Source organism: Artemia sp. Qi Xiang Cuo, chromosome 6 (assembly GCF_049724085.1).
Source record: "Artemia sp. Qi Xiang Cuo chromosome 6, ASM4972408v1, whole genome shotgun sequence".
Lineage (NCBI taxonomy): Eukaryota > Metazoa > Arthropoda > Branchiopoda > Anostraca > Artemiidae > Artemia > Artemia sp. Qi Xiang Cuo.
In genome coordinates, this window is record NC_142799.1 from 79,041,424 (window position 1) to 79,048,320 (window position 6,897).

The window sequence follows — 6,897 nt, forward strand, 5'->3', positions numbered from 1 at the left end:
TATATGAAGTCCCTTTACCCATCGGCAATGTCTCACTACTGTTTGCCGCGTGGCAATTATAAACGGCTTAACAATCCATGTGCTTCGAATTTCCTCAATATTGCTAGCGTTGAGGAGAATGGGGCACAGGGATGCTTTTTTGAAATTGACGGTGAAATACCCATGGAAATCCATGAGTCGGTAAAAGACTTTATTTATCCGTGCATAAATAGACCGGTGGGTAGGGACTCTCTGAGCCCCTACAATTTACCTTTAGTAGAGGACGGGAGTATGCACTGGGTGCCTTCAAAACAAAAACTAATTGCTGACCTGAACCCGAAACAGAATATCATTGTTCATCACGTGCTATTGAAATGGATGGTGTCAAATGGTTTCAAAGTCACAAAGATTCATAGAGCAGTCCAATTTGATCAAAAGCCCTATATTAAAATGTTTATTGACAACTTTGTCAGAAAATGTTCACAATCGAAAATAGAGGTTGATATAGAAATCTATAAGTTCATTTTAAACTCAGCCTCCGGTAAAATGTGTGAAAGCGTACAAAACAGAAGTCGATTTGACATTGTAACCAATCCCAAAGATTGTGCTCGAATCATTGAGGATCCATACTTCTCATCGTTCACAATCATAGGCTCTGATATGGTGCTCCTACATCGCAAGAAATGAAACATTGTTTTAAATAAAAATATTGCAATAACTGAAATATCTAAAAAACTCATGTTGTCATTTTATGTTAATGTATGCAAGGTACAGTTGCCGATTAAGGGACAAGTTCAAGTGTATTATGGGGACACTGATTCACTCCTGTCAAAAGTAAAAATGAAAATCTATTCAATGATTTGGAAAATGGCGAGTACATTAGCTCACGAATGGACTACACCAATTGGGATGAATCCCGCTACCCAGAGCTAGTGAAACGCCAGGCCCCAAATCAATTGTTAATGTTAAAATCTGAAACGGGTAGCCATCTGACATCCAGGGGTGTGTTTCCTGGGCCGAAGGTATACTGTGTGGAAACGCACAACAAGGATATCAAACAAGTTTGTAAGGGGGTACCTACACGATTTGTAAAAAATAATTTCGACATGAGTGTGTATAGAAACTGTGTGGAACGTAGTTTTGTCCCAAAAGCGAAAGTCATGGCGATTCGCTCTTTACAATTTAAAAACTACACAGTTAGAGTTGAGAAAAACGCCAAGTCTGCCATATCGGACAAAGTGTATGTACTTGAGGATGGTGTGAAGGTACTACCACACGGTCACTAGTCTCAGGCCGAGTTGAATGTGTAGAGTACAGAAAACAACTCGGTCTACCAAAATTAACTTAAATTCTTTAAAAGTACAAATTGGATGGGAGGTTTTTTTGGGTGATGGGAGATGGATGTTTTTCAATTCTTTTTCTTTTTTTTTTATCGCAAACAATTTTCAATGTTTGTGCAAGGCAGAGCAATTTCATCATGAATTCCACTATTTAATGCCCCTTCCGGCCCTCCGCAGCGGGCCCCGCAGCGTTTCCTGGTCCGTGGTGTTTCCCGGCTGCCGCAGCGGTCGCCCTCGGCCTTTGGGCACCGCAGAGGCCGGCCCCCGGGGGGGGGGACCCTATTTTAAATGAAAAATGTTGTAAATAAAAGTGTTCTATTATTTTAAGTGTGGATATTTTTAATAAATGGTGTATTTTTATAAATAAATTGAAAAAAATGAAAAGTATATTTATTAAAGTGTTTTTTCTAGTGCTTATGTAAAATAAATGTTGTATTTTTATTATAAATAAATTTTAAGAAAATGTATTATTTTAAGTCTGTGTGTATATTTTTAATAAATGGTGTATTTTTTATAAATAAAGTAAAAAAAGTATATTTATTAAAGTGTTTTTCTAGTGCTTATGTAAAATAAATGTTGTATTTTTATTATAAATAAATTAAAAAAAAGTGTGTTTTTCTAGTTTCATGTGCTTTGTTCATGTTCAATACATTATTTATAAAGTGCTATTACTTTGATGTATAATAAAGGAAAATATGATTCTTTATTGATTTTCTTCTTCTCATTATTCTTGAACGGACTAGTACTAATAGGGAAATTATTTAGTCATTAGACATCTATAGTCTACAGTTAGTTTAAGCTGAAATGTTGAAGGGAACATGTATCAATCTAAAAAAACCTTCAGATCGTTTCTGTGTGGACCATCAATGTCAGGCAAAACGACGCTTTTAACTAAACAATTAAAAATTGCGATAAAATTTTTGTGGAAAAGCCGAAAAAATCTAATATTGTTATAGTATTTGGCTGGAGTCATACGATAACATAAAAGCAATTGGCATATTGGGGCTGGTGCAGATACAATTCATACAGGGACTTGATGTTTTCAGCATTATTGAACCAAACTCTTGGCTGATTATTGACGATCTAGCTGAGTCTATTGAACAATGGTCCCAGGAAATGCTACAACTGTTCACCGTTCACTCTTATCATGAACAGATTTCCGTCACTCTAGTTCTACACAATCTCTTTCATCAGAGCAAATGTATACGAACACTTGCATTGAACTGCACCAACTATATCATCTACAGAGTTGTTCGTGATTCTAGCTCGCTAATAACCCTCAATAAACAAATATACCCCGGGATACCTAAATTTCTGCTCTCAGCGTACAATCAGGCAACTAATAAACCCTACGGATACATGCTATTGGATCTTAATCAAAATACTCCCGAGGATTTGCGCGTAGTCACAGATATTTTTAACAATGAAATTACAGTATATTTCCCCGTGAAAACTAAAAAAGGCTATTAGTTGCTATCATGACACTGAAGAAACTAAATGAAAATATACATTTATTTTCAGTTCTAAGTACTTCAAAACCCGCACTTAGGAAAGCCATACTCAAACGTGGTGTTGACAATGATTTCATTAATCTAATATCTGAAATTTGTTTAAATTTGAGTGACCGTAATGTTCAACTGCAAGAAGAATTTAAGCAACAGGAAGAGCAACATCGTTCCATTGTACATGTATTGGCCTATAAAAAGAAGGGGAAAATTTTTAAAAGGAAACGTCTTCTTCAGGCGGGCGGTAGCTTTTTCACACTTTTACCACCGATAATTGCAGGACTTGTAAACAGTTTTCTCTAGAGAATGGCAAAACCCTATAAATTGACACCAATAGAACTCGCTCTCTCTCACCCGTGGAACGCTTTAAGAACAATCTGAGTAAATTCATTGACAACGAGAATATTGAGGATGATAAAAAACTGCTTTTACCTCAAGATGCACTTCGCCGAGTGGACAAGCATAAGCCCTATCGTTTGAAGGCCAGTGGAATTAATCCCAAAAAAACTATCTCTTCAGGATCTTTCTGCTATCGCTGCTGTTGGCACACATTTGAAGAAGGATTATATGGATTCAATAATGTCTAAATTTGTAGATATAATGCCCCACTCATATCGTGAACAAAGTAAACGACTCCTAAAATATCTCATGGAAAGTGGTCAAGATCATATTCAAGTTGATAGCAATGGGAAGGCGATTATAATTCAGGGAAAGAGCTATAATCTACTTGATTTAATCTATGATATGGTTACAAATCGTAAAGGACTATTATCATTTGACGCTCATCTATACAACTTTCTAAATACATTAAACTTCCCCAAAAGCCTTATTAGCAATAGAAAAATTCTAAAAAAATTAAATGAACACGCCCCCTCATCTTCGTCATTGAAACATGAACAAGAAGAAGGAGAAGAAGATTTTAAATCAATCTTGGAAAATACTAGCACACCTAGTGGAAACATTGATTTGACAATGAGGAGGAGGAGCACGCCACTGATAGGTAGATAAAAGAGACGACGCATCTAGTCAACGTCGCCACCCACCCCCCCCCTCAGACACTAGTATACAAAAGGGTAGCGGACGTTACACTACGTGCTTACGTTCAAAACTGTTGAAGTTCTGAAATGTGTTTATGAAAATATTGGTGAATTGGGAAGTTTAAGTTCCCCCACCATTCTTTCTAAAATCACTGGTGTTCACACTAAAAGTGTACAAGATTATCTAAAAAATTAATCAAGTTACACTCTGCATAGAAATCATAGGCTTCGTGCTAATCATTATCGAAAAACTAAAGCCTTTTCCCCTTGCATATAATGCAAGCAGATCTCTTAACTCTAGATGAGATTCAAAGACGTTACAATACACCGTACAAGTACATTCTACTTGCAATAAGAGTTTATAGTCGTTATGCATATGCCATTCCATTGCGCTCGAAGAGAGGTGTTGAAGTTGATCAGGCTATAGAAAGTATTCTCGAACAGGATTCGTATAAAAAAATTCAACTGATAAAACTGCTCTATCATGGTCATAGTCCTATAAAGGCTGCTTTGGCCGAACGATTGATAAGAACTATTCGACTTTTAATTTCAAGATACTGCAGATTGAAAAATACATCGGCTTTTATTCATGATTTAGATAAAATCATGTCGATTTCTAATCAACGACCTCATCGATCATTGTCGAATTCAACCCCAACGGAAGTTCATCATTCTGATCATGATACAATTGATACCTTTATTATACAATATTCCAATGAAATGATTGTCAAGAAGAAAAAATTCAATGTTGGTGATACTGTTCGAATTAATAGAACAATCAATGTTTTTGAAAAGGGTAATTACTTGTGGTCCACAGAACTTTTTAAAGTCTCAAAAATCCTAGACACTAAACCCATAACTTATCGTCTGCGAGATACCAAAGATGAAGAAATTTTTCGCTGCTTTTATGACTATGAACAACAAAAAGTTAAAAATAATAGTGAAATCTATCAAATTGAAAAGATATTAAAGACTCGTACTCGCAGGGGCAAGAAACAGTTACTTGTTCGGTGGCTAGGATACAACTCTGACTTTGATTCTTGGATCAGTGTTGAAGACATTGACAATTCCCAATGATTTCTATGTAACATTTATGTCCAACGTTTGCGATGCTCTCTGCAATGACTTGAATAAAACAAGTGATTTTTGGACGAAACTCTCCCCCGCCATCAAATTCGATGACGGAAAGTATGAAGTGGCTCTTGTCGATGGTATTCTCAAAAAACCTATGACATCCTGAGAAAGGATCGTGTGTATGATATAAAAGTTATACCATTCGATTGGTCACTCTTTGTCGAGTATCAATGGGTTGAAGCACTTAAATCTAGTGAATATCCACATGTTAAATTGATATATATAGAATATGATGATATGAAAGATTTGTGTCGTACAATCAATAGAAAAATGTCATCATAGGAATGGTACATTCCATTTTAATTATTGAATGGAACACGATAGGATTTACATTACCTCACCTGTTGACACTGAAATAATTCATCTCAATGATAATCTGAGAGACGTTCTTGGCTTTAAACAGAATATGATCAATGGGAAAAACGCTGGCACCTTTTACGGGATGGATCAAGTTATTTTTAGCTGATTATCCACCTGGTTTCGGCTCCGACTCTTGCATATTTCTTTATGCATCCTTTGTTGAAACACCGAGAGCTGGTAATTCAAATGTCCCCCTCCTACGTGTTCTTGAATGGAAAACAACTCATGAACTTGTTCATCACTATAATATAAAGCATCTTCAGTATGTTTCTGTAAACACTTCGTATTTGGAAATCTGCCATTTAATACTAAGAAATGAATTGGGTGACCCTCTAGCAATAACAAAAGGCTTAGCAGTGATTACATGTCATTTTCTACCTATTGTCGGTGACACCACCTACTAAAATGAACAATAGTAGAATTCCATTTGTCTGTCCCGATATCGATTGCTATGTTGGTGCTCTGAGTCCACGTCAAATAGGCAATGGATTGGACTACTAAATGCAGCATACTGCAATGTCTGGCTATGGTCTTGGTAGCTGGTGTGCTAGGCTATTTTGTTCTGCACTACCCCTTGCAAAAAAATATCTTGTACCTGCTGCATCAAATTTTGCTGCCTCAACACTACAGGACTGGGGGTCGGATAAGAATTTCAAGGATAGTGTTAAGGAAAATATTAGATATTCAGCAGGAGCCGCTGGTGAGGAATGAAAATATAAAAAATACGGTAAGGGGTTGAAAAGGATTCGTGCGCGTCATTCACTCACCAGCTTTTACCCAGGTGGAAAGCGAAGGACATCAAAAAGGAGTGTGAGGAATAAAATAAAGAAGACCAGTAGGGAGAAAAACATAAAGATCTTTAGATCAAAGAGGGATTTCTTCTCTTAAGATGACTTATCTCCCTCACAAGGAATCAAATCCATAAATCAGTTCCTCATTGAATCTGTACAATGCTGAAAATGTTGATGTCAGTGTCAAGTATGGCTAATATGAACAATTTCATCCCCAGCAACCCTTCTCGGAAAATATGCACTTTCAAATATTTTCCAATGAAGACTATTTCATTGATTTGTCATTAACATTTATTGATTGAAATGTTGCGGTGAAGAAAAAGTCAGATAATACAACTCCAACTGCTGCCGATGGTCTCTCCTACGAAAAGTATATTCTACACAACCTGTTCAAACAAATTAATGTATTTATTAATGGAACATTGGTGAGCACTAGAATTAATTTATCCAACTATGCAAGCTACATACAATTTATAATGAAGACACCAAAGGCACATAAGGAGCTGAGAGGACAGTAAATGGGTTATGTATATCGATCAGGTGTTTAGACTGACGGTGAGTTAAATACTGCAGTGACCCAGGAGTATCATTTAGTTGGAAAATTAAATCATGAGATATTCAATATATCCCAATGGCTACCACCTAATGTCAAGATTGACATAACGTTGCAAGTAGCCCCGTCGAATTTCATTTTGAGAAAAACACTTCCTACAGCACCCAATGCAAATGTCATTATCACATCGGCAATTCT